A 25774-nucleotide genomic window follows, 5' to 3' on the forward strand; every position below is an offset into this window, starting at 1 on the left:
GCTGGTCTCCAGAGACAGCACACCAGCAGCAGAAACAAAAATCCTGGGACTCTGCTCCTGGACTCATGGGTCATAGGTTCTGACATTTCAAGTGAATAAAAAATATGAATAATAGTGCATTGTAAATTCTTGTATTTGCTCTTCTAACAGTAATGTAGTTTTATTCCCCAGACTTTGCCCTCAAAAATTCTTTTGCAGCCACTTAGACATAGTCCTGAAAGTTAAGTACAATGCTTGCCAGCAGCTTGGCAAAGAAATTACAGCAGGACCTGCAAGATGAGAGGCATCATTACAAAAGCAACCATATTTTGCCTAAGTCTGCACCTCATTTTGTTGGGGTTTTACTTGGTTTTCTTTTTAACAAGTTAGGAGATAGAAAATGCTAGATTTTTGTTTTCCTTTAAACTCCAAGGTGGGGAGGAGGATGCTTTTCAAGTCTCTTTCTCTCTTGCTTGGCCTCATGGAATTTTATACCAAATCCCCGCACTGTCTGTAGGTGATGCCCACTCTATATCCCACCATGCTCATCATCACAGCACTCACAGTGGGCTGGGAACAACCACAAGGGCCAGCAGGATACTAGGCTCCTGAAAGTGCATGTTTCACCCTAAGGCCACCAAACATTTGAGCACCTCCTCTGTCCTGCACTGTCAGGACTCCCATGGCTACCATGATCTCTGCCCAAACAAAGAAAGTAAACCAAACTCTGCCTGGCTACACTTGTGAATGAAGTGGGTAAGAAAATGAAAACAGTGCAAAAGGGAGGTGACTTGCTGATGACAAAAGAGAAATTCATAGATCCACACATTACATCAGGTTGAAGGGGACCCCCATATGTCATCTTGCCCAACCCCACTGCAGTGAGCAGGGGCAGCTCCAACTAGATAGACTGCTCAAGGATGGGACCTCAACCACATCCCTGGGCTACCCATTCCAGTATTTTACCACTCTCATTGTAAAGAACTTCTTCCTTGTGTCCAACCTAAATCTACCATGTTCCAGGTTAAAACCATTGTCCCTTGTTCTGAGACTACAAGCCTTTCTAAACAGTTCTTCCCTAGCCTTCTTGTAATTGTCCTTCAGATATTGAAATGTAGTAATAAGGCCTCCTCAGAGCCTTCTCTTCTCTAGGCAAAACAGCCCCAGTTCTTGCAGCCTGTCTTGATCCAAGGTAACTGTCTTAAGTCCCTCTGTGGTGTGCTAATGCCACAGGTGCCCTTTTCATTTGCGATCAGGATAGAAAGTTCTCCTAGGACAGAGAACAGAACTGACTGATCCTCCAGGAAATACAGACTGTTGGATTATTTCCCTTTCACCAGCTTCCAGCAAAACCAAAACAAAATTAGATAAAGGGTGATGGAGAAATTACCCTGAATAAAAGCAACAATATTTTCTTGAGCAATTTCGTGGCAAAATAAATCCCTTCCTACTTCCTCGCAGTCCCAGCTAGGTAAAATTCAGCCAGCTCCTGAATTCAGGGAAATGCTTTCCAACCATCCTGTCTGTCACTCCTCCTCATTCTGTAGCATTTTCTTGGTCTCATCCTTGGTTGCCCCTGAGATGTTACATTTGTCTTATATTTGTCATCACTAACTTCTACCCACAGTCTCAGAATGTGAGAAGTCCTTGATTACACCTGAGTGCAAATGAGGCATGGGCACAGATTGAGCCTTTCCTAGTTAAAATAGAATGAAATGTGAACAGAGATTCAGAGCTGGAAGTCTCATCTGCTACAAGCCTTGAGGTGAAATTTGTGAGAACATAAGCCAGCTCACGATTTTTGCTCAATGTACAGCTGAATAAAGGATCAGAGAATGGTGTTCACAGGAACAAATGCAGGTCTCTGAGGTTCAGCCAATGATCAGAAACAGGTGCTTCAAGAGTGCCATCCTTCTCAGCCTAAAGAAAGAGTACAAGGCAAGTCAGGTAAAGAAGAGGTAAAAGTCACTAGTTCTCTACACTGACAAAGTAACACAGTGACTTGTGCAGATATAGGTTTCTACACAGCAGAGACACCTGGGTCTAGTAAGGTAAATCCAGCTCCTAGGCTCTGATGGCACTAGGGCTAGCCAACCATCCTCCTTAGGCACTGGGGCTAGGCAGTACAAATACTGCTCCCTTTCCATCCCTGGGGAGCTGCTGTGAGACTGTGGAGGTGTTCCTGAACAGTGATCCAGTGGGGCAGAGAAGGTGGGATGGAACATTTGGCAAGGTCCTGAACCTGGGGGTTGTAGGAACCACCTAATCACCTGTTTCAGTGAAGTAAGTGACTTCAGTTTGGTCCTGGAGGATTTGTGCAGGTTGTAGCAGAAGTCCCTGGCAGAGGCAGATAAAAACTCCTCCAGTCCCACAGAATAATACTTTCCCATTAATCAACAAGAATTAAAGAAGCCCTTTCCTTTTATTGCCCAATCTGTCCATGTACACACTGAACATTTTTGGATAAAGCATTTTTAATACATTCAGTAGTTAATACAGATAAACAGGTAGAGGAAGAAAATCAAATTCCAGGCAGGGGTCAGCTGGTGCTTTGCTCCTAATTATAGAAGTGAGCCAAAGTAAGCATCCAATTCTGCATTCCACTGAAATACTTGACAGGTGGATCTACATTTTGTCACTTAAGTACCAGATAACAGCAGATATATATAAAGGGCTATTGGTAGTAGCCACTAGAGATAGTCCATGACAAACAATAGAATCATACAATCATTGAATCAACCAGGCTGGAAGAGACCTCCAAGATCATCCAGTCCAACCTAGCACCCAGCCCTAGCCAGTCAACTAGACCATGGCACTAACTGCCCCATCCAGGCTTTGCTTCAACACTTCCAGGCGCGGTGACTCCACCACCTCCCTGGGCAGCCCATTCCAATGCCAATCACTCTCTCTGCCAACAACTTCCTCCTAACATCCAACCTAGACTTTCCCTGGCACAACTTGAGGCTGTGTCCCCTCATTCTATTGCTGGTTGTCTGGGAGAAGAGGCCATCCCCCACCTGGCTACAATGTCCCTGCAGGTAGTTGTAGACAGCAATGAGGTCCCCCTGAGCCTCCTCTTCTCCAGGCTAAAAACCCCCAGCTCCCTCAGCCTCTCCTCATAGGCTTTGTGTTTCAGGCCTCTCACCAGCTTCTTTACCCTTCTCTGGACATCTTCCAGCACCTCAACATCTCTCTTGAATTGAGGAGCCCAGAACTGGACACAGCACTCAAGGTGTGGCCTCACCAGTGTTGAGTACAGGGGCAGAATAACCTCCCTTATCCTGCTGGCCACACTGTTCCTGATGCAGGCCAGGATGCCATTGGCTCTCCTGGCCACCTGGGCACACTGCTGGCTCATCTTCAGCCTACTATCTATCAGTACCCCCAGGTCCCTTTCCTCCTGGCTGCTTTCTAGCCAGAGACTGACAGCTCATTGGCATTATGAGTTTCGTTGAGTCAGATCCCTCACAATGGAAAAAATGCCAGTGGCTTCACAAAGAAAAACATTGCTGTCCTGCAGGCAGCTTTAAGGAGTATTTGGTTATGTGTTTGAGTGAGACATCTAAAATTGCACTCATCAGTTTTCAGAAGTCTCGCTCATTTAAATTGGCACTGCTCAGTAAGCCTTGGGATTTAAGAGCAGAGAAGGGTAAAAGACTCACCAACAAAAACTCCTTGCTAATTTATCAGAGAACAGAGAGCAAATTTTAAGTGAGGGAAATAAAAAAGAGGAACCTGTCTTTTCTGTCCTAGCTACTAGATACAAGGCAAAAAGACACAGTGGTGTGACTGCTGCTAATCTTAGCAGGCTGACAGAAAGAAGTGAGATTATAGAATCATAGAAACACAGAATGCCTGGAAAAAAAACTTTAAGATCTCTGAGCCCAGCCAAGCCTGGTGATAAAATGGGCTTATCACCATACCTCTTTAAACACCTTCAGGGATAGGGATTCAGCCACCTTCTTGGAGACCCTAGTCCAGTGTTCAGTAACCCTTTCAGTGATGAATTTTATCTTAATATCCAATCTAAATCTCCTCTGCTGCAGCTTGAAGCCATTTATCCTACCACTTTTTACTAGGGAGAAGAGACCACCTCTCTACAACCTCCTTTCAGGTAGCTGTGAGGGATAAGGTCTCCCTTATCTGCTCCTTACTTTTTGTGCTTGTGAAATCAGGGGGAGGCAGGTCTAAGTAAAAGGGAAAAGAGTAGCTCAAAGGATTTAAAACTCAAACTGACTTTAATCCAGATTGTTTTGATTAGCTATAGCCCAACTCCTGCAGTGGAGTTCTTCTGAAGGGTGAATGGTGGCTTTGGAAGCAAATCTCTCTAACCAGCCCACTGCCTAGATTTTTATTTATTTAAATGTGTGGCTTCAATCTCCTGCCAAGAGATAAACTGAACCTCTTGAATGTTGCTGCCTCTGGAAGATGAGAAATTGCACATTTCCCTCCCTAGATGAGATCTCCCTCCTGCACTATCTGCCAGCCCTTTCTCAGGTAGTTACACACCACCTTGTCCCTCCTGAATTTTAAGCTTAGAGATCTCACATCATTTTTTTTCCAGACACATCAGTCTGGTAAACATCTCAACTCCAGGCTCTGTTGTATGAATTTGCTTCTCATATGCTAAGCCTCTAAACTACACTCTTATTAGAAACTTTAGGACTATGTCAACTTGGGAACTATTTTTTTTCTTACCTTCCTTTGTGCAACATGACAAGAAAGACATGTCTTTTCTCTGGATGTGAGTTAGAAGGGAAAAGAGGTGAGATGAATGATGAAAAACACAAACAAATCTTGCTGCAGGGTCTTAAGAATTGAGCAGATGAAGAACAACCCTACAGTGCAGCAAGTGAGATGATCTGTGCCCTATTACAAGAGGGATATGGATGTGCTGGAAGGTGTCCAGAGAAGGGCCATGAGGATGATCAGAAGGCTGGAGCACCTCTCCTATGAGGAGAGACTGAGGGAGTTGGGGCTGCTCAATCTGGAGAGGGGATGGCTCCTACGTGACCTTGTTGTGAACTTTCAGTATCTTAAGGGGGCCTACAAGAAAGCTGGGGAGGGACTTTATAGGCTGTCAGGTAGTGATAGGACTGAGGGGAATGGAACAAAGCTAGAAATGGGTAGATTCAGACTGGATGTTAGGAAGAAGTTCTTCACCACGAGAGGGGTGAGACCCTGGAATGGGTTGCCCAGACATGTGGTGGAAGCCCCATCCCTGGAGGTGTTTAAGGCCAGACTGGATGAGGCTCTAGACTGCCTGATCTACTGTGAAGTGTCCCTGTCCATGTCAGGAGGGTTGGAACTAGATGATCCTTGTGGTCCCTTCCAACTCTGACTGACTGATTCTATGATCTTCCCTTGGTGAATCTCTGGGACATATCACAAGAACATATGAGGAGAGGAAAATAGGGAATCACTATTGTGTTACTGACCATGACCATAAGGGGTAGAAAAGCAGTAAAAGAAAGCTAACAGAGCCACCTCATTCCAGTTTCCAGTTGGCAGGAGTTAGCTGCCCCCTGTAAACAGGCACTATTTCAGCAGCATGATGAGAAAACAGGCAAAAGGTGAGTTAGCTCTGCCAGATAGCAAGCTAGGAGGCACCCAGGCAGGAGCTGATACTGTTCCAGCACTGCAACGCTCTAGTCCTGCAGATAAATAGGAACTGTTTTCTTAGAATAGAGACTCTAACACCATGTAAAAGTGCTAAATGTACTTACAAGGGGGAGGGCTGGGAGCAGGATGCAAATCTCTATATACTGATGAGATGGGTTAGTGTTGAGACACAGTTAACACCCTTGAGCAGCACCCACCTCACAAGCACTGACAGAAGTTACCTGTTGCCATGTTGCTGAGAAGGATTGCAAAGGAAGGAATGCATATGAATAGCAGGGCACCTGCTGCCTCTGGCTTTCACATTCTTACCCCTCTCGATCTGGTGTGCTGCTATGTACAGCTTGAAATGGGAACCCATAAATGGGACCCAGTGGTGAAGTCACCTTCAGGTTCCTGCCCCTCTGTGATGCTTTGGGTGTTCCCTGCCCTCCCACACTTTGGAAATCACCCAGACTAGACTCAGCCAGCTCTGGAAATTGAATGAAACTTATTATTTACAGCTAGGACAATATACAAGCAGATATTTACAGTATATACAGTTATAGACAGAAATAGGCAAGGGGAAAGGGAATACAGAAACACAACAGCCCTCCCAGTCCCCAGGAGGGGCTCCCAACTGCCCCTTCACCTTCCCCCTACCCCTCTCAACCTTACCCCAGTCCCAAGGAAGAATGGAGGTTCAGCCAGGGGGTTAGGAAGCAAAGTGGATTAGTCAGAGAGATGGCAGAGAAACGGAGGGCAAGGATAGAGGGGAAGATGCAGCTCAGAGCTCCCCACCAGAAGGGAGTGCCTTATCTATGTTTTGATTCTTCTTGTATCTCTCAGCAAGCCTATGAGTGAAGTAGACATCACCACTGTTTTCCTTTCACAGCCTGTGATCTAGTCCTTCTCACCAAAACATTCTAGCTAGCTTCAAACTAGCACACCCTCACTTTTGCCATCCGCACAGTCCATGAAAAACCACAGTCTTGTCCAAAGATCATGGTTCTTTATTCCAGCTTTAAGAGGTTAGCATTTCCTTGTGCTCTGAAAGTCTCTGATCTACAAACATTCTGGGGAATGAAGAATAAGTTACAGTGCCTCTGCTCAGCTCTCTGGCTACACAGGCTCCTTGCCCTGCCACTGCTCTCTGGTTGGCATGCTATTGCCTGACCCCTGAACACGCTGCCTCACAGGCAGACTGGATGTTTAGATTGAGCTTGGACCACATAACCTGGGAAAATAATTTCATGCTGGCACAGCCTCAACAATAAAATAAATTGTATGAACCTTTACAGCATTTCCAGGGAAAAAAAAATCCATGTGTAAATGAAATCACCAAGGAGGTATTAATAAGAACAATAACAATACTGGAAAAGGAAGGAGACATAGGGAAGGAAACAGGACATGTGTCCAGAACTTGGAGACAGGTTCTGCAAGTTCTTTTCCAGCTTTTCTCAGCTGCAAGCAGTGAAACCTTTCTTCTGTGTCACTTGCCTGCTAGTGCAGGAGCTAGGAGCTAATACTGTTCATAAAGGAAAAGAAAAATAATGAAGAAAGGCCACTTGGCTAAGCCTTCTTTTTTAAATTCGAGCTCCTCTTTCCTTTGTGGGATGTGAAAACTCAGCGATCTTGATTAATTACTTCAGATGTGTGGCTGTGGTTGTTCCACACAACACAAAGGGCAAGTGATAATTACCTCACTCTGAGCCGAGCTAATTTGGGTATTCACATTTCCCTGGCTATTTCTAATCAGCCCTGCTGTCTGAGTAGCACTACAGCAACACCAGTAACCTCAGCCAGTCTGCCTGATTTTGAGGCTATTTTAAGGCTAAATACTCAATAAAAATGGTGATGTCTCCTCAAAGCCTCCAGATGAAGGCTAGGCTGGATGAGGTTTTGAGCAGCCAAGTCTAGTTGAGATATATCCCTGCCCATGGCAGGGAGGATGGAATAGAAGATCCCTAAGGTCTCTTCCAACCTAAGCCATTCTATGATTCTATTCTTAGAGACAGAGCCACAGGTGAGTGTTTCACTGCTGACAACTTCTTTATTTAGAATCATAGAATCATAGAATCAACCAGGTTGGAAGAGACCTCCAAGATCATCCAGTCCAACCTAGCACCCAGCCCTAACCAATCAACTAGACCATGGCACTAAGTGCCTCATCCAGGCTTTTCTTGAAGACCCCCAGGGACGGTGCCTCCACCACCTCCCTGGGCAGCCCATTCCAATGCCAATCACTCTCTCTGTGAAGAACTTCTTCCTAATATCCAGCCTATACCTACCCTGGCACAACTTGAGACTGTGTCCCCTTGTTCTATTGCTGGTTTCAAGCTTTTAGGAATACATTACAGGGAAGTAATACAGTAAGGATTGTTTCATAAGCATTTCATGCACTGGTTAAAAATGAAAAACAAGCAAAGAAAATGTTAAATTAAACAATGTATAAGTATGCAACAGATGATACAAAAATCTTCAGTAACTTTAATTGGCCTTTACCAATGAAGAAGCTGAGCCACAACAGGAACCAACACCACAGATGATAATAAAAACCTGAGAAACCCCTGGCTTGTTGTCCAGCAGTCCAATAATCTAGATATTTGGGGGATTCTTTTGGCCCTCTAAAATCTGATCTATACATTAATTCAGCATTTTTTTCCAAAAGTATCAACTGTGCAAAATGAGCCTGAAAGACAGTTACAAACATTTGTCCTAGCCGTGGAAGGAAATGAACATTGGCGGTCCAAGGGTTTGACTGCCTCCCTGGTGCCTGACAATGTGCAAGCTCCTAACCAGATGCTTAGGAGTTTGTATACCAACTTTACTATCTTCTGCATCCCAGAATCAGACCAAGAAGTTTTCTGAGAAAGGAGAAAGAGAAGCTCATGATAATGCAACTAAGATAGGAAAATTTAGAAGACATTGTATTCTTCTTGTTACTGGGGATCATCTGCAACCAAATCCAAATGATCTTTGCTTTTGCTGTTTTGAAAGTGACCTCAGCTTTTGATTTATACTTAAGTAATGCACTCCAGGCACTTCTCTAACCTTCCACCAAGGTTCTCACAGACCATGGAAACATTTCTATTCAGATGAGATTCTTTAAGATACAATCATAGAATGGTTTAGGTTGGAAGGGACCTCAAAGATCACCCAGTTCCAACCCCTCACCATAGGCAGGCACATATTCCACAGGAACAGATCACTCAAGGCTTTATCTAACCTATCTCTGAACACCTCCAGGGAAGGAACATCCACAACCTCCCTGGACAACCTGTGCCGGTGTTTCAACACCCTCACTGTAAAGAGCTTCTTTCTAACATCCAGTTTAAATCTCCCCTCTGCCAGTTTAAACCCATTACAAGACCTCATCCTGTCATTGTAAGACCTTGTAAATAGTCCCTCCTCAGCTCTCCTGTAGGCCCCCTTCAAATACTGGGAGGCTACTACAACGTCTCCTTGAAGCCTTCTCTTCTCCAGGCTGAAGAGCCCCAACTCTCATAGCCTGTCCTCCTAGCAGAGGTGCTCCAGCCCTGTGGTCATTTTCGTGGCCCTAGGTTCTTTCCATGCAGAGTTGTGTTTAACATTCCATCCTGTTGCATTTGTTTTCAAAAATCATTTCTCTTTTCCCTGTGCTCATAAGCAATTTTCTCACTGTCTTCTCATAAGATCCACTCTCCTATAAACAGGTTGTTCTTTCTCTCAAATTTGCAGTTATTGAGGGGCATGCATCTATCAGTTCCCAGGCAAGACACCTGGGCACTGATTTTCATTTGCAGAAGTGCTCCTTTTATCCTGTTCTGATAAGCGAGAAAGGACAGGTGTTTCTACCCATTTAAGGGTAAGGAGATGTTATTGGCAGCAAGATGCTTGCCTAAAATGGAATGGACCCTGTTATATTATTTTCACCACAACGTTGTGCAGTGGCCTCAATCAGAGACTGTGGCAGCATTCACACAGGTAATAAAAACCTTTTACAAGTGTATCATCTTGTAATTGGACTCTGATGGCTTCAAGCTTGCTGCACTGCAAACCAGGGAGGTAAGGTAAAAACACAGACCCACCCAGCTGCAGTTAAAGCTGAGAATGAGTTACAAATGCCATTTGAAAGAGCAAATGGGCACAGAGGATATGGGAAAGAAATATCACAGCACCAGGAGAACAGTAGTTTGAGATTGACTTCAAATATGAAGGTTGCATTCTAAATTTAGTTAAAAAAACCCACTCCATAATTCCTGCATATTAGCCAAGCAATGCTTTTATAGTTATATAAGAAAAAAGAAAACCAGGATTTGATTAGACTATTTAAGTATAGGAGGGATTTATGAATTAAATATTCCTTTTAATATTGTCAATATTTCAAGAAAGGCAAGGAAAGCATCAGCAGGAATAAATATGATTGTAAGACGCTGAATTAGAAACATAAAGACATCCACTGAAAGAATAACTGACACTTGCTAATCTGTCTTTAACTAGTGCTGCTGAGATATCGTTTTGCTTTAGCATTGATGTCTTGCATTCATGTTTAAATGGGGCTGTCAAGGTCCAGAGAACAGAGATGAACAATATCTCTGTCCAGAGGAGCAAGATCTGTTCCTATGGATTTCTGTGTTGTGAAATGAAGGTGCAAACGAGACCATAGATCACCACAGAACTATTTATTAAAGGATAAAGTTGGACAAAACGGAGAGAGAGAGAACGTGGAGAGAGAGAGATAAAGAGAACAACAGAGAAGAAGCAGGAAAGGTAAAGAGCTGGGATCATATTACCCTCAGTCACAGATGGAGGGGGGAGAGAGAGATTGAGATGTGTGCGTGGCCCAGGGATGATCTTCTGTGGAGTTCATCAGGGGCTCTTCTGGTGGTGGTGCAGCTCTGGTAGTCTGGTGGAGGTCCACTTGGTGGCCTGGTAGAAGCACACACCTTGGTAGTCTGGTGGGAGTGCACCCTTTGGCAGGCATCCCTCCTGCCTTTTATACAGTTTTTTAGCTCAGTGTCCAGCTGCAGCTCCCCAGGAACTCTTCCTGTGTATTCTCATGCATTCGCAGGAGTCTGGTGGCAGTACCAGGGGAGGGCCTCCGCTCCCTCCCTGGCTGTCCATACCCTGAATACACATCAGCCTTTTCTCTTCAGGGTAGCTGAGATAAGATGTAGGCATCCTGGGCATTCCAGACAGGCTGAGGTCCAGGAGTTTCCAAGGCTGTTGTCTGTTAATTTGCATCCCTGAGCTTTCAGCCAAGCACCGAGTCTGAGTGCCGGAGGTTAACAAAGGCAACCTTTATCTTTGTTGATTAGGGAGAGATGATGCAATCTTTATCTTTGTTGATGAACAAGAGAGAGGATTTAGACTCTGACAGGGACTTTGACAAAAATCTTATGCAGATATTAAAAAAAAAAAAAAAAACCAAAAAAAAACCAACCCAAAACCTCATTCCATAAACCACTGCAGTAAAAGATCACCTTCTCTGCCACTTTCAGGGAGCTGTATAGGTCCATTTGTGACAATATCACAGCACCTGAAAGCTTCCAGGGCATTATCCCCTTAATATCTCTGAACGTCAAAAAGCTCTGTAATTTCCATTTCATAGGTGAAGACAGAGAGGTGAAAACAGGACTCATGGCCAGCCCATCTCTCCCTTACAAGTAATGAGATACAGCAAAGGCAGATTGCCAGTACTGGGAATTAAAAGAGAGATGACTAGAGTGAGCATCAGGTGTAAAACAGACACAGTCAGTGCAAGTGAAGAGGTCCAGATGATTTTCTCTGGGAACAAAATCAGGAACTGAGGTGATGTATTCACCCTTGAAGCGCCCATGCAACATCCACTTTCAGGACAACTGTACTAGTTTGAACCCAGCTAGAATGTTTTGGTGAGAAGGATTAGGTAACTGTGCTGATGTCTATTTCACTCATAGGCTTGCTGAGAGGTATAAGTACAAGAATTCAAACATAGATAAGGGAGTCATTCTTCTGCTTGGGACCTCTGAGTTGCAGCCTCTCTGCTGTCCCTCTGATTAATCCACTTTGCTTCCTAACCCCCTGGCCGAACCTCCACTCTTGTTTAAAGCAGGATGGACCACTCTCTTCTGTGTGTGTTATGATTTAAAGCAGGATGGACCACTCTCTTAGAATCATAGAATGAAGAGGTTGGAAGAGACCTCCAAGATTTCATTCATTTGAATGAAGGTTTTATTTACAGTTTATCACAATATCCAAGCAGGTATTTACAGTAGATACAGTTATAGACAGGAATAGACAAGGGAAAAGGGAATACAGAAACACAACAGCCCTCCCAGAAACCTGAGTGCCCAGGAGGGGCTCCCAACTGCCCTTCCACCTCCTCCCACCCCTCTACCTTACCCCAGATGTTGCCTTGTGCCCCAAGGAAGAATGGAGGCTTGGCCAGGGGGTTAGGAAGCAAAGTGGATTAATCAGAGAAATGGAGTGTGAGATTAGAGAGAAAAATGCAGCCCAGAGCCCAGGCAGAGAGCAACTCCCTTATCTATGTTTGGATTCTTGTTCTTATACCTCTCAGCAAGCCTATGAGCAAAGTAGACATCACCATTGTTTTTTCTTTCACAGTCTGCATCTAATCCTTCTCACCAAAACATTCTAGCTAGCTTCAAACTAGCACAGTGTCCAAGTTTATGAGTGATGTGGACAAATAGCCATTGAAAAAAAAAATGGCATTAAGGTAATTAAAGGTAGAAGGCCACATGGAGTCAATTATAGATCTCTCTCACCCAGCACAAATCAAAACCAACACAGGCCAACAGCAGTATTAAAAATAGATGCAGCAGTAGCACTCCTTTCATCTGGACTTACTCTGTCCCCTACTTCCTCCAGGCCCTCTGTCCTCCTGCTTCCTGAGAGCAGCTGGAGCTGAAGGCAGAACAGCTGTGTCTGCCAACTGCCTGCTGGCAGAGTGACAGTGAAAAGGTAAGAGGATTATATCCTGTGAGTGGAAATTCATCTCACTCTGCTCACATGGGAACTTTAGAAGATCATGGACGTCCACTGTCTCCTACTTATCATCTCAGCAGTGCATACCACAGCCAGGAATGCCAATAGAAGCGTATCAGGGTCAGCACCACAGCTGAGAAAAGTCTGGCATATCTCAGAAATACTTTTAGGGAAAAAAGAGTGGATGACAGTGGTATAGGATGAATGCTGCTTTTCAGATCCCAAGTGAATCCAGCAATGCAGAGTCAATCCAGTTGATTTTCACCCAGCTAACAGTTTCAGAAAGAGTAAGGGTAGAGGTAAGGGGACTACCCTTTGGAGAAAGCCTCAGTAAGCTTCAAAATGCTGTCTGCTTCTTCTCTTAGAAGATTTTAGTGCACCATAAAATCTTAAACCAGATTGGAATGATCAAGCAGTGTCCATGGGAGCAATCTTAGCAATATGGCATAGCACTCTTCAGCAGACCTCAGGCTAACAGTGAGATCAGACTTCTTGGAGCCCAGTAAGTGAGGCTCTGACAGTAGAGTTTTAGGCAACTGTGATGTATTGGACTATAGAGTCATAGAATCATAGAATGGTTTGAGCTGGAAGGGACCTTAAAGATCATCCAGTTCCATCACCCAGGGAGGGACAGGGGACAGGGACACCTCCCACTAGAACAGCTCACTCAAGGCCTCATCCAACTTGGCCTTGAACACCTCCAAGGAGGGAGCAGCCACAACCTTCCTGGGCAACCTGTGCCAGTGTTTCACCATCCTCATTGCAAAGAACTTCTTCCTAATATCCAGTTAAAATCTCCTCTCTGCCACTTTAAACCCATTACTACTCATCTTGTCATAGAATCATAGAATCAACCAGTCTGAAAGAGACCTCCAAGATCATCCAGTCCAACCTAGCACCCAGCCCTAGCCAGTCAACTAGATCATGGCACTAAGTGCCTCATCCAGGCTTTTCTTGAACACCTTCAGGGACAGTGACTCCACCACCTCCCTGGGCAGCCCATTCCAATGCCAATCACTCTCTCTGCCAACAACTTCCTCCTATCATCCAGCCTAGACCTCCCCATGCACAACTTGAGACTGTGTCCCCTTGTTCTGTTGCTGGTTGCCTGGCAGAAGAGACCAACCCCCACCTGGTTACAGCCTCCCTTCAGGTAGTTGTAGACAGCAATGAGGGCGGCCCTGAGCTTCCTCTTCTGCAGGCTGCACACCCCCAGCTCCCTCAGCCTCTCCTCATAGGGCTTGTGCCCCTCACCAGCTTTGTCACCCTTCTCTGTACATGTCCCAGTACCTCAACAAGGTCATTACAAGATCTTGTAAATAGTCCCTCTCCAGCCCTCCTGTAGGCCCTCCTTAGATATTGGAAGACTGTTACAAGGTCTCTTTGAAGCCTTCTCTTCTCCAAGATGAAAAGCCCCAACTCTCATAGACTGTCCTCATAGCAGAGCTGCTGCAGCCCTCTGAGCGTCTTTGTGGCCTCTTCTGGACTTGCTCTAACAGTTCAATATTCTTCTTGTGTTGGGGGCTCCAGAACTGCACACAGGACTCCAGGTGGGGTCTCAGGAGAGCAGAGCAAAGGGGCAGAATCCCCTCCCTTGCCCTGCTGCCCACACTGCTCTTGCTGCAGCCCAGCACACAGTTGCTGTCTGGGCTGTACTCACACTGCTGGCTCATGTTGAGCTTTTCATCACCCCAGATCCCCAGGTCCTTTTCCTCAGAGCTGCTCTCCAACCATTCAACCCCCAGCCTGTATCTGTGCTTGGAATTGCACCAACCCCGGTGCAGGACCTTATATTTGGCCTTGTTGAATTTCATGAGGTTGGCCTGGGCACAGCTCTCCAGCCTGATCAGGTCCCTCTGTGAAGTTGTAACTCAAATCTGACTCTTGCAGCTAGAAGCATGGCCTGGATTTTTCTGTGATGTCTAGTTCAGCTCAGAGAGCATGAAGAGCTTAAGATGTAATTTTAGTGAGAGGGGAACATGGATGGAAAAGAGGTATGTGCTTAACAAAGACTATACAATACCTACTGAGGGAGTGCATCCATTCAAGGAGCATACTGGTGTTGGAAAGACCCCACTGGTGTGCCCAGATACCACCTGCACCTTCCAAGTTCTCCTTTGTGGAAGGGAGCAGGTGGCAAGTCGCCCCCAGTAAGAAGATCTGGGCTCACTGAAGAGAACTGCTAGGAGAGGCCCTGAGGACCCACAGCTGCCAAAAGCAGTCTATGTGAGGGGAACTTGCATGGTAATGGTTTGAGGAGGGACTACAGCCTGTAGGGAAAATCTACAGTGATTGTGAAGAAGGTGACCCTTTAGATTAGTCCTACCTTCTGGGCTATTTGCCTTCTGCCCAAACAACAGAGGGTCAGATGGAGTCAGCTATGACCTGACTTACCCCTGAGCCAATTAAAAGATGTGCAGAAGCACAAAGCTGCCTAAAGTCAGCATATTTCAGAGTACCAAGAAAACTTCTCTCTCTACCATTCTGTGATTCTGCATTCATAGTTCTCTTCTGGCTGTTTGATTGCTGTGGCATGCCAACACTGTTGCTGAAGCATTACAGTATTGCTTCAACCTGCACACCCCAACCTCTCCTCAAGCCTCTGATCTCCCAGTGATGCTTCATTACAGCAGGTATCATGACATCTAGCATGGAGCTACTGCTGCTGTGCACAGCAGCAGTGCTTGGCAGGACATAGACTTGCACTGTTCTCGTCGGGGTACAAAATGCTTTCCTCTTTGCCTCAGTAATTCTTCAGACCTCCCCTCCCTCCACAGTGTGACTTTTTCTCTTCTCTTTGGCACACACAGAGTGAGCTAGGCAGACAGTAGATAAAGCAAAAGCTAATTGCAAGGTATGTAAAGCACAATAGATGTGCTGGGAATCTATATATCAATACCTATGGGTATCCTTATGTGCACTGCATAGCTAAGCACCTCTGATAAGAAGCTGGGCTGGGAATACATTGCTCAGACAATAATGGATTACTAGCTGCAACCTCCAAAGTAACTAAATAAAAGAGACAGTGTTCTGGGTTTGTTCATTATTCTCATAATCTTAAGTTAACAAAAACTCAGGGCTGTGGTGGGGGTAAGATTTTCTCCCACTGCCTCCTCCTACCCCACAATTATAGTTTTGTATTAGTGCAAAGAGCTGCCTAGAGTAGTTTGGCCAGAACCCAGGCTCTGGAGTCACTCATCCCTGACAACTGCTGAAGTCTGAATTGCAGAAGCTGGGAAGCCCTGGAGCTGGGCTAACAGCCTGCCTGAAGAGAAGGGGCAGATTATATAGAACCATGCACATATTCTGGAAAAAACACATTAGGAGCATCAAGACAAACCACTAACCCAACACTACCAAGCTCACTGCTAAGCCATGTCCCTGAGTACCATGCCTACACATTGGGGTTTCAGATATACTTTAATGAAGGAAGAATTGGTTCTCCTTATGGGCCGCTGAGTAGCTGTAGTGGTTCTGGGCACCACCTGCTCCCCCCACACACACACAAGGTTTCACCCAAACTAAACTCATCCATCTGGAAGTTAAATAATGAAGCTTTATGTTCACAGCTTAGCACAATTTAGAAGCAGATATAAACAATATATTACAAATATGTACAACTATATTCAGTTATATACAAGTTAAAAAGTAATACAGAAGTATATGACCCCTCCCAGCAGTCAGCATGCCCAGGAGGGGCTCCCAACCACCCTTCACCTTATTTCCACACCCTCCCTTATCTCAGAATCTCTCTTGCATGCAAGGGGAGCTGGAAAGGTCAGCAAGGGGTGTTAGAAGCTGAATGTTTAGTTGGGAAATGGGCAGGTTCAGGCAGAAGAGTTAATAGGGCAAAAGCCAGGCAGAGATTGTCTGTTTGTGTCCTTGCTTTTATATGTCCAAGCAGACAGAATTGGTGATTTAGACATCACTCTACTTTCTTTTCACAGCCAATAATCGAATTTCTCTCATTAAAATATCCCAATTGGCCTGAAACCAGCACAGTAGCCATTTCAGAAACTGCCAGCTTTGCAGGCAGGAAAAGACAGTCACACGTCTGAAAAGGGACTATTATCTGGCCTGCTTACTTTCTTTTTATTGTCTAGTCTTGTCATTTTTCATGTGATCTGCCAGTTGATTGATGTACCAGTAAAGAAGTTCCTCTCACACTAGCTGCAGACCTCACACAGGAAAATAATGCCCTTTTTTTTCCAGATCTACACAGAGTGCCCTTTGCATTAAGACAAACTGTGTCAGCAAGCTAAATGTTTGGGAAAACAGAACAGTGATACAGGAGCTGGACATAATGAGCCTGACTGACCTCAGCCCTCACTGCTATTTTGGGGGGAGTTGCAAGTGCTCTGAATTTCCAACAGTCAGGTCATAGAATCATAGACTCATAGAATCATAGAATCATAGACTCATAGAATCATAGAATCATAGAATCATAGAATCAAGCAGGTTGGAAGAGACGTCCAAGATCATCCAGTCCAACCTAGCACCCAGCCCTAGCCACTCAACCAGACCATGGCACTAAGTGCCTTATCCAGTCTTTTCTTGAACACCTCCAGGGATGGTGACTCCACCACCTCCCTGGGCAGCCCATTCCAATACCAATCACTGTCTCTGGGAAGAACTTCCTCCTAACATCCAGCCTAGACCTACCCCGGCACAACTTGAGACTGTGTCCCCTTGTTCTATTGCTGGTTGCCTGGCAGAAGAGACCACCCCCACCTGGCTACAACCTCCCTTCAGGTAGTTGTAGACAGCAATAAGGTCTCAAGCACCTAGGCTTTGGCAATTGATACGTATCAAGAGCAGCAGAGTAGTGTAAATACATTTCTGTGATAATGTGGGCACCAGAACCATCCTGGAAAAGCTTATTTTTACAATCTGGCAGAATATTGACTGAATAATTATGGAGCAGAAGTTTTTTAACAGGAAAGGGGCTTATCACAAGTACACCTCTTATATTTATGCATACATACAGCTTCTTACAGCCCCATCATTGCCATACTCTTAGATAAGCTCACGATCACAAATTTATTCTATCTTCACAGCAAAACCACTGTTAAAACAAAGATGTCTTATCCTACTTAAGGGCTGAGGCTGGTCTGCTGGCAGGTTCCAGCCTTCTTTATATCCCCTATTTAATCTTCCTCTATCATATTGCTGGCATCTGCTAGCCCTCTATAGAGCTGTGGTTTCATAAAATAGGTTCTACCCTGGAGGGTAAAGGACTCTGACTGCAGACAGGCCAGAGCTCACTACAGTCTCCAACACAGTGGTGAAAGTAACTCTAAGGGACTTCCCTCTTCCACTCAAATGTTATCACCATGGTCAGTCTTTGTTTTGGAAGATAGATATGTCAAACTCAGGGCAAAATACGTATAAGGGAACTGTGATGGTTTGGGTGTTCCCTGCTCCCCCACACTTTAGAAATCACCCAGGCTAGACTCAGCTGGCTCTGGAAATTGAATGAAGCTTATATTTACAGCTAGCACAATAGACAAGCAGATATTTACAGTATTAACAGTTATAGACAGACATAGACAAGGGAAAAAGGTAATACAGAAACACAACAGCCCTCCCAGAAATCTGATTCCCCAGGAGGGGCTCCCAACCCCTCCTTCACCTTCCCCCTACCCCTCTCAACCTTACCCCAGTCCCAGGGATAAATGGAGGTTCGGCCAGGGGGTTAGGAAGCAAAGTGGATTAGAAAAGAAATGGAGGGAGAGGTTAGAGATGCAGCTCAGCCAGTTCCCCAGCAGAAGTGAGAGTGTGTTACCTATGTTTTGCTTTTATTCTTATACATCTCAGCAAGCCTACGAGCAAAGCAGACATCACCCTTGTTTCCCTTTCACAGCCTGTAATCTAGTTCTTCTCACCAAAACATTCTAGCTGGCTTCAAACTAGCACAGGAACTGAGATACAGGGCAGAGTAACTTCCCTGGACAAATCATCTAGTCCACCATCTACATAGCACAGAAAAGCACTGAGGGAAGTTCCTTCCTCATCTTCACCCTGTTAGGGGGTATATGCAATTCCAAGAAGGGTTATGCTGCGAGCAGAAACATTCCAATGGTGAAAGACAGTATCATTTTTGTCCAGTAAATATCTTTATCAGGAAATCCAAGGTGGTCAGTCAATGCACTTTCTCTGCAGAAATTACAATACAGAGAGGTCATGCTAACTCCCTAGGCTTTTGTTTTGTCCTCTCCTGCCATATGGCACAGCTTTTATTTGTCATACCACGATCTTAGATCTCCATGACATTCTGCAAGCAGCACTTTCCTTCCATAATGACTGGTGTTACAGTGGAGCCTTAGTCATTTCTACTGAGATGTGCCCCAGCCACACTTTCTGGCTTGTTTTGTAAGAAGGAACACATTACTCTTTTCTTTCCATTTGTGTGCAGATTGGCAGCACTTAAGAAAACCAGAAAGACAGATTACACCAGTGGAGGGCTTTGAACTCCTGGCTCCCTTTACTGTTTGCAGCAGTCATTGATTAGCTTGGAAGTCTCAATCACATCAGTCCTGGCCGTAACATCGAGGACAGCACACCAGGGAATTAGAAGACAGTCACTTCTGAGAAAAAAGGTCACTCATGTCTTCAGATGAGAGCTTCACCTTCAGATAATGAGAATAACACTTACAGGTCACACAAGGGAGCAGCAAGACTTGACCAGTGCTTGTAGCAGCACTTGGAAGAGCCCTGGAAGAAAGGGGCTGCAGCTTATCCTGGGAAAAAGGAGAGTGAGAGAGAGGGCAAGGCAACTCAGAAATTTCTTTTGATAATATAATGCCAAAACAAAATATAATCTCTGTGAATGGCCTGTACCAGGGGCTCCTATCTGACAAGCCAAATGAAATATGAGAAGCTCTGAAGCAGGATGGCAAGCTTTATCGGGAAGGAAATGAGTGGAGCGTATATCTGGCTGTCACCAGGAGAGGAAGAAGGTGCCAAGCCTATATCTGCTTCTAGCACAAGGAACCGATGAGCTGCCCTGCATGACAATAGCTCTCATCAGAGAGGGATGAAAAGTGCCTGAAAAGCGATAAAAAGCAGCCAAGCTTTTCATTTTCCTAAGTGCATCCCTTCATTATATTTTCTTTCAAAAAACATCTTTTGACCAATTTTCATGTAGATGAGAACTTGTCAGATTGACAGCCCTGGAGCCTAAAGACTTTCCTCATTATCCGTAGCCTAAACAAGAGCAATAAAGCATCCCTCAAGCTCTCCCTGCTCTAGCAACGTGTCTTCTGGCCAACAGGATGAGAAGTAGAGTGACAGAGTCAATCATTGAGCACATAGTCAGCTCTCGACCCCTGTATGGAGCTACCTGCTTGTAGCCTGTAAGGTATGTGGAACAGGAGAGTGCAGAGGGTAACGGTTTAATTTTATATGACAATAAGCCCTCGAGCAATCTGCAGCACACAGTAGACTGCATTTCACAGATAGTGTCCAGAGATTAAGCACTGTGTAAGCCAACAGTCCATCAGACTAGGAGTAATGCAGGAGGAAAACCAGAGCTCTGCCCTGCCCAAGTGTGCCCAGGTGGCCAAGAGAGCCAGTGGCATCCTGGCCTGCATCAGGAATGGTGTGGTCAGCAGGAGCAGGGAGGTCATTCTGCCCCTGTACTCTGCACTGGTTAGCCCACACCTTGAGTACTGTGTTCATTTCTGGGCCCCCAGTTTAGGAGGGACATTGAGATGCTTGAGCATGTCCAGAGAAGGGCGACGAGGCTGGGGAGAGGCCTTGAGCACAGCCCTATGAGGAGAGGCTGAGGGAGCTGGGATTGGTTAGCCTGGAGAAGAGGAGGCTCAGGGGAGACCTTATTGCTGTCTACAACTACCTGAAGGGGAGGTTGTGGCCAGGAGGAGGTTGCTCTCTTCTCTCAGGTGGCCAGCACCAGAACGAGAGGACACAGCCTCAGGCTGCGCCAGGGGAGATTTAGGCTGGAGGTGAGGAGAAAGTTCTTCACTGAGAGAGTCATTGGACACTGGAATGGGCTGCCCGGGGAGGTGGTGGAGTCGCCGTCCCTGGGGCTGTTCAAGGCAGGATTGGACGTGGCACTTGGTGCCATGGTCTAGCCTTGAGCTCTGTGGTAAAGGGTTGGACTTGATGATCTGTGAGGTCTCTTCCAACCCTGATGATACTGTGATACTGTGATATATCACCAAGTAGCTTGAATGACAATTTGATTCTGAACAGAGCAAGACCCACCTGTCTCCTGTGCACTCTAGGGGACCTAGCTAGTAGCTGATTGTGTATGTAAGATTTGACAACCCACAGTGGATCTGCATACTCCAGGATATTAGCTTATAAAATAATGTGTAACCTTTCAAAGACGTCGTGCATGTGTTTGCATAGAAGAGTCTGAGACTGAGCATACCTCAATTAGCATTTGCAGGAGCACTGGCATCCAGCAGTGTTCGACTACAAAGGAGCCTGCTTAGACATAGAAGCAAGAAGAAAGCTGCAGCTGTTCAGCTGCCTGCACCTGAGCCTTCAGCTGAACAGCATTAAGTACCTTACAGTTGCCACCTGGCTGAACAGCATCAAGTGCATTGCAGTTGCTACTTGGCTGAGCCAGAATAGGGGAGAAAGAAGAGAGTCAGAATGTAGCTTAGCTGTGAATTGATGCAGATAAAACGTTTATTGTAAGTGTGCTGAACTGAAAACCTCTAAAGTACCTCCTCATTTGAGGAAACCTTTTTCATAAATCTCTAGTAGATGACCATAAAAAGAATGATGACCATGAAAATTCTGGAGCTTGGTGGAAAGTGTACTTCCTGTTGGAAAACTATTCCAAGAGAATATTCCTGGCTAACCCATTACCTGACACTCTTAGAAGTAGGCATTAAAAATGCATCACATCTCCCAGGACTTTCAACAACAAGAGCAGAGCAGAAAAGATGGAACTTCTCTATGGGAAGAAGAGATCTTACTATTCCATTAAAATCAAAACCTGTCTGTAGAGCAAGGTCTCCAAATCAAGTTAGTTACACAAGACCAAGTGTTTGTACAGCACTTTAGAGGGGAAGAGATGTGAACAGCATCTTGTGATCTGATTAACATAACTACCTGCATCTCATGCACATTTTGAAGGTTTCCTTAATCCATCATCTTGTGAGAAAGTAGACAGTACTTTAAGCCTACTCCAATCATTCTTTATTATCATAGAAGGAGTTTACATTTTGAGCTAGGAGCTCTCTGAATACACAGGTGCATGTACAGCCAACTCACAGGTGCAGGTACAGTCAGTTTCTCCTCTGCTCCCCCCGCCCCCTGTAAGTTCATGGAGCAGAATCTCCTGGAAGCACAGCTGAGACACAAGAATAACAAAGAGGTGATTTAGTACAACCAACACAACTTCACCAAGGGCATATTGTGCCTGACAAACTTGGTGGCTTTCTATGACAAGGTCACTACATCAATAGACAAGGGGAGAGTCTGGAAAAAGAACTTTTTAGGGTGTTGGGTAGTGACAGGACTGGGGGGAATGGATCTAAGCTAGAAAGGAGTAGATTTAGACTAGACATTAGGAAGAAGTTCATCATCATAAGGGTAGCGAAACTGGAACAGGCTGCCCAAAGAGGTGGTGGAAGCCCTATCCCTGGATAGGGGCTGGACGTGGCTCTGGGCAACCTGATCTAGTGGAAAGTGTCCCTGCCTGTGGCAGGGCTGTTGGAAATAGATGATTCTTGAGGTCCCTGCCAACCATGAAAGTTCTGTGATTCTATAACTATGATGAACAAAGATGACCAGAACCTCAGCAGTTCCTTCTAATAGACTATCAATTATTCCTCTAACACTACCATGCTATATAATAGCATTACTATAATACTGTTATATTACTACAATAGCAACTACTAATATAAGAGCATTAATAGTATCTATGGCAAAAGATAAAATAATACCCTTTCCTGTCACAGAAATGGCTTAGCAATTCTAATGCAGGAGATCTTCCCTTCTTCTCTTCTCCCCAAGTAAGTCATGCAAAACCAGTGTAATTTTTTAGCAGAGAAAGGCCCATTGAAGTTAGCTCTTTGATTGCTCCAACTTGAATATGCATGTCTTCCAGCCTGAAACCTGATTATTATATTAATAGAAACAAAGGGGGGGGGAAAAAAGGCTTCTTCAACACTCGATGTGAGACAGAAGCACTGTTTCACAGGGAATATGATTTAAAACTCAACAGGAGCTATGAGCTGCTGCCTTGCACAACAGTGTGACCCCTTTGATCAGAGCTGGTGGGAAGTGTCTTGATGCAATGCATCACTTCCCAAGTCCTGCTGGATTCCCCTGCTGAAAGAAAATGGGCAAACTGTCTCTCGTTTCCATGAAGGTTCAAAACTCAGCAGGGGCTTGAGGAAGGCAAGGCAGTGCCTCAAAGCAAAAGTGCTGCTCTGTTTCTGCAAAGGGAAAATCTCTGCCTTGTATACAATCAGATTTTAACCCCAGCATCTATGGATAGGAGATGCTGAGCTCTGCAGCAGTGCTGCCAGGTATGGGAAGGAAGAGTCTTGACTCAACTGGCCTTACCTCTAGACCAGGGCATCAGAGGAAGCTTCAGTGATTTCAAAGGCTCTCAGGTGCTGTTAGCACAGCAGCCACAGAGCACTAAGAAGACATACAGCTCCCTCCACCTGTCACACTTCATGACTTCTTCACAGAGAGAGTGATTGTCATTGGAATGGGCTGCCCAGGGAGGTGGTGGAGTCACCGTTCCTGGAGGTGTTCAAGAGAAGCCTGGATGAAGCACTTAGTGCCATGGTCTAGCTGAGTGGCTAGAACTGGGTGTCAGGTTGGACTGGATGATCTTGGAGGTCTCTTCCAACCTGGTTGATTCTATGATTCTATTATTCTGTGAAATGTGCAAACTACAGATGAGTAGACAGATGAGTAGATATTTTCTGTTGTTTTTATCTGGCTTGTTAAAGATTTTTGGACAATGGCTGTAACCTTGGAATTTTGTGAGAAAGGAAATACAGCCAAGATTTAAAAGACTGGCAGGAGCCAAGTATCCTACCTAAACTCTGAAGTTTAGCTTTGCCACTGCTTGACTCTCTGTACTCTGTGCATATCACTTTTCCCTTTACACCTTCAAAGCTGGCTATCGCTCCTTCCATATGCAGAAAACTGTAATTATTCTCCTTGGGAGAAGACACAGATGGCATCTTAACTTTGCTTTTTGGTAGTTTTGGTAGTCCTTTGACTCAGCAAACAAGATTTCACTTCTATTTAATCTGCTTTAAAATCTAGTTTTTGAGCAGTATATATTAGAACAAGCTGTATACATCTGCATCTGGAAAACTACATCATTCCTTTTGTGTTCAGCACATACCACTCAAAAAGTGGCATTCTGACAGAGAAGCTTCTCTGACAAATTCTTCTTACACCATCAAGAACTTGTTAAAGGAGACATTTGCAAGGTGGAGAAGGCTTCTAAGAAAAAGAGCTCCTAAGGTTTAGCCTGATCATCGTTTTCCTATTCCCTAGACACAAACCAAGTCTTTAAACTTGTGCATAATGCATTTTGTCCCCCTTGAGGGCATTTCTGATGAGGGAGGCAAGGTGGTTTGTTTTTTTTTAATATCACAGTATCACCAAGGTTGGAAGAGACCTCATAGATCATCAAGTCCAACCCTTTACCACAGAGCTCAAGGCTAGACCATGGCACCAAGTGCCACGTCCAATCCTGCCTTGAACAGCCCCAGGGACGGCGACTCCACCACCTCCCCGGGCAGCCCATTCCAGTGTCCAATGACTCTCTCAGTGAAGAACTTTCTCCTCACCTCCAGCCTAAATTTCCTCTGGCGTAGCTTGAGGCTGTGTCCTCTTGTTCTGGTGCTGGCCACCTGAGAGAAGAGAGCAACCTCCTCCTGGCCACAACCACCCCTCAGGTAGTTGTAGACAGCAATAATGATATAATGCTATGCAAATCAGGCCCCCCAGTTACATGTTTTTAGTAAATAGCATCTCCTTGTACGTTTTTCAACCCACATATACTTTGCATGCTATGCTCTGTAGTTGCATATGATAAGGTTGCAAGAAGGATGCTAATTTCTGATGTGGAAGCAGTTTATCTCCCTTGCTGCCCATCATGGAAATTTTAGAGGTTTTGACAAAATGCTTGGCTTCTCCATAAGATCTCAGAGGGACAGAGCAAGATAAAACACAGAATCATAGAATGGTTTAGGTCGGAAAGGACTTCAAAGATCATCCAGTACCAACTCCCTGCCGTAGGCAAGGACACCTCCCACTAGAACAGATCATTCAAAGTCTCATCCAACCTAGCCTTGAACACTTCCAGGGAGGGAGCAGCCACAACCTCCCTGGGCAACCTGTGCCAGTGTCTCACCACCTTCACTGTAAAGAACTTCTTCCTAAAATCCAGTTTAAATCTCCCCTCTGCCAGTTTAAAGCTATTACTCCTCATCCTGTCATTACAAGACCTTGTAAATAGTACCACGACCACCCCCTTCTGTAGGCTCCCTTCAGATATTGGAAGATTGCTACAAGGTCTCATTGAAGTCTTCTCCAGGCTGAAGAGCCCCAACTTTCGTAGCCTGTCCTCATAGCAGAGCTGCTCCAGCTCTCTGATCTTCAGTCCTCTGATCCATTTAATTAACCAAACAGAATGTGACTGAACTCTGGGTGCAAACACTGGCTCACACTAGATAATAATTCTTTACCTAGAGCAAAAGTGAAGTATAAAGTCTTCATGACACAGCTAGCATTAACCTGGCATGAGTACATAAATTTTGATCTGGGTTTCTATGTCTCACCTGGAACCTCTGACCCTCTGAGCATTTCAGAAGTCCAAATAAGCCCTGAGCTGTACAAACAAAGTTTAGTTAGAGAGTGGTTACTTGTCATCCAAGAGCAATCCTCTTGGGAACTTCTGAAAACTGCAGTCCTTGTTAGCATCTCATTAGCCAGTGTCTTGCTTTTATCCACTTTGCTCTGCCATGGCTTTCATACAAACCAGGACAGAAGACACAATGGGAGGTGTATTTAAATCTTGTCAGGGACATACATCCAGGCACAGAGTCAGATCTGCAGCTGACATGCTACAGCATGACTGCATCAGCATTGGCAGGAGGAAACACACAGCAAAGACATTGGTCATGTAAAAGCTGTAGCAAATTCAGATGTGATTTCTGCCTGTCCTTTGAAACTCTGTGGCTTCTCTGCATTTATTTTTAATCTCTTCTAGCAA

The sequence above is a fragment of the Pogoniulus pusillus genome, chromosome 18 (assembly GCF_015220805.1).
Source record: "Pogoniulus pusillus isolate bPogPus1 chromosome 18, bPogPus1.pri, whole genome shotgun sequence".
NCBI classification, from domain to species: Eukaryota; Metazoa; Chordata; class Aves; order Piciformes; family Lybiidae; genus Pogoniulus; species Pogoniulus pusillus.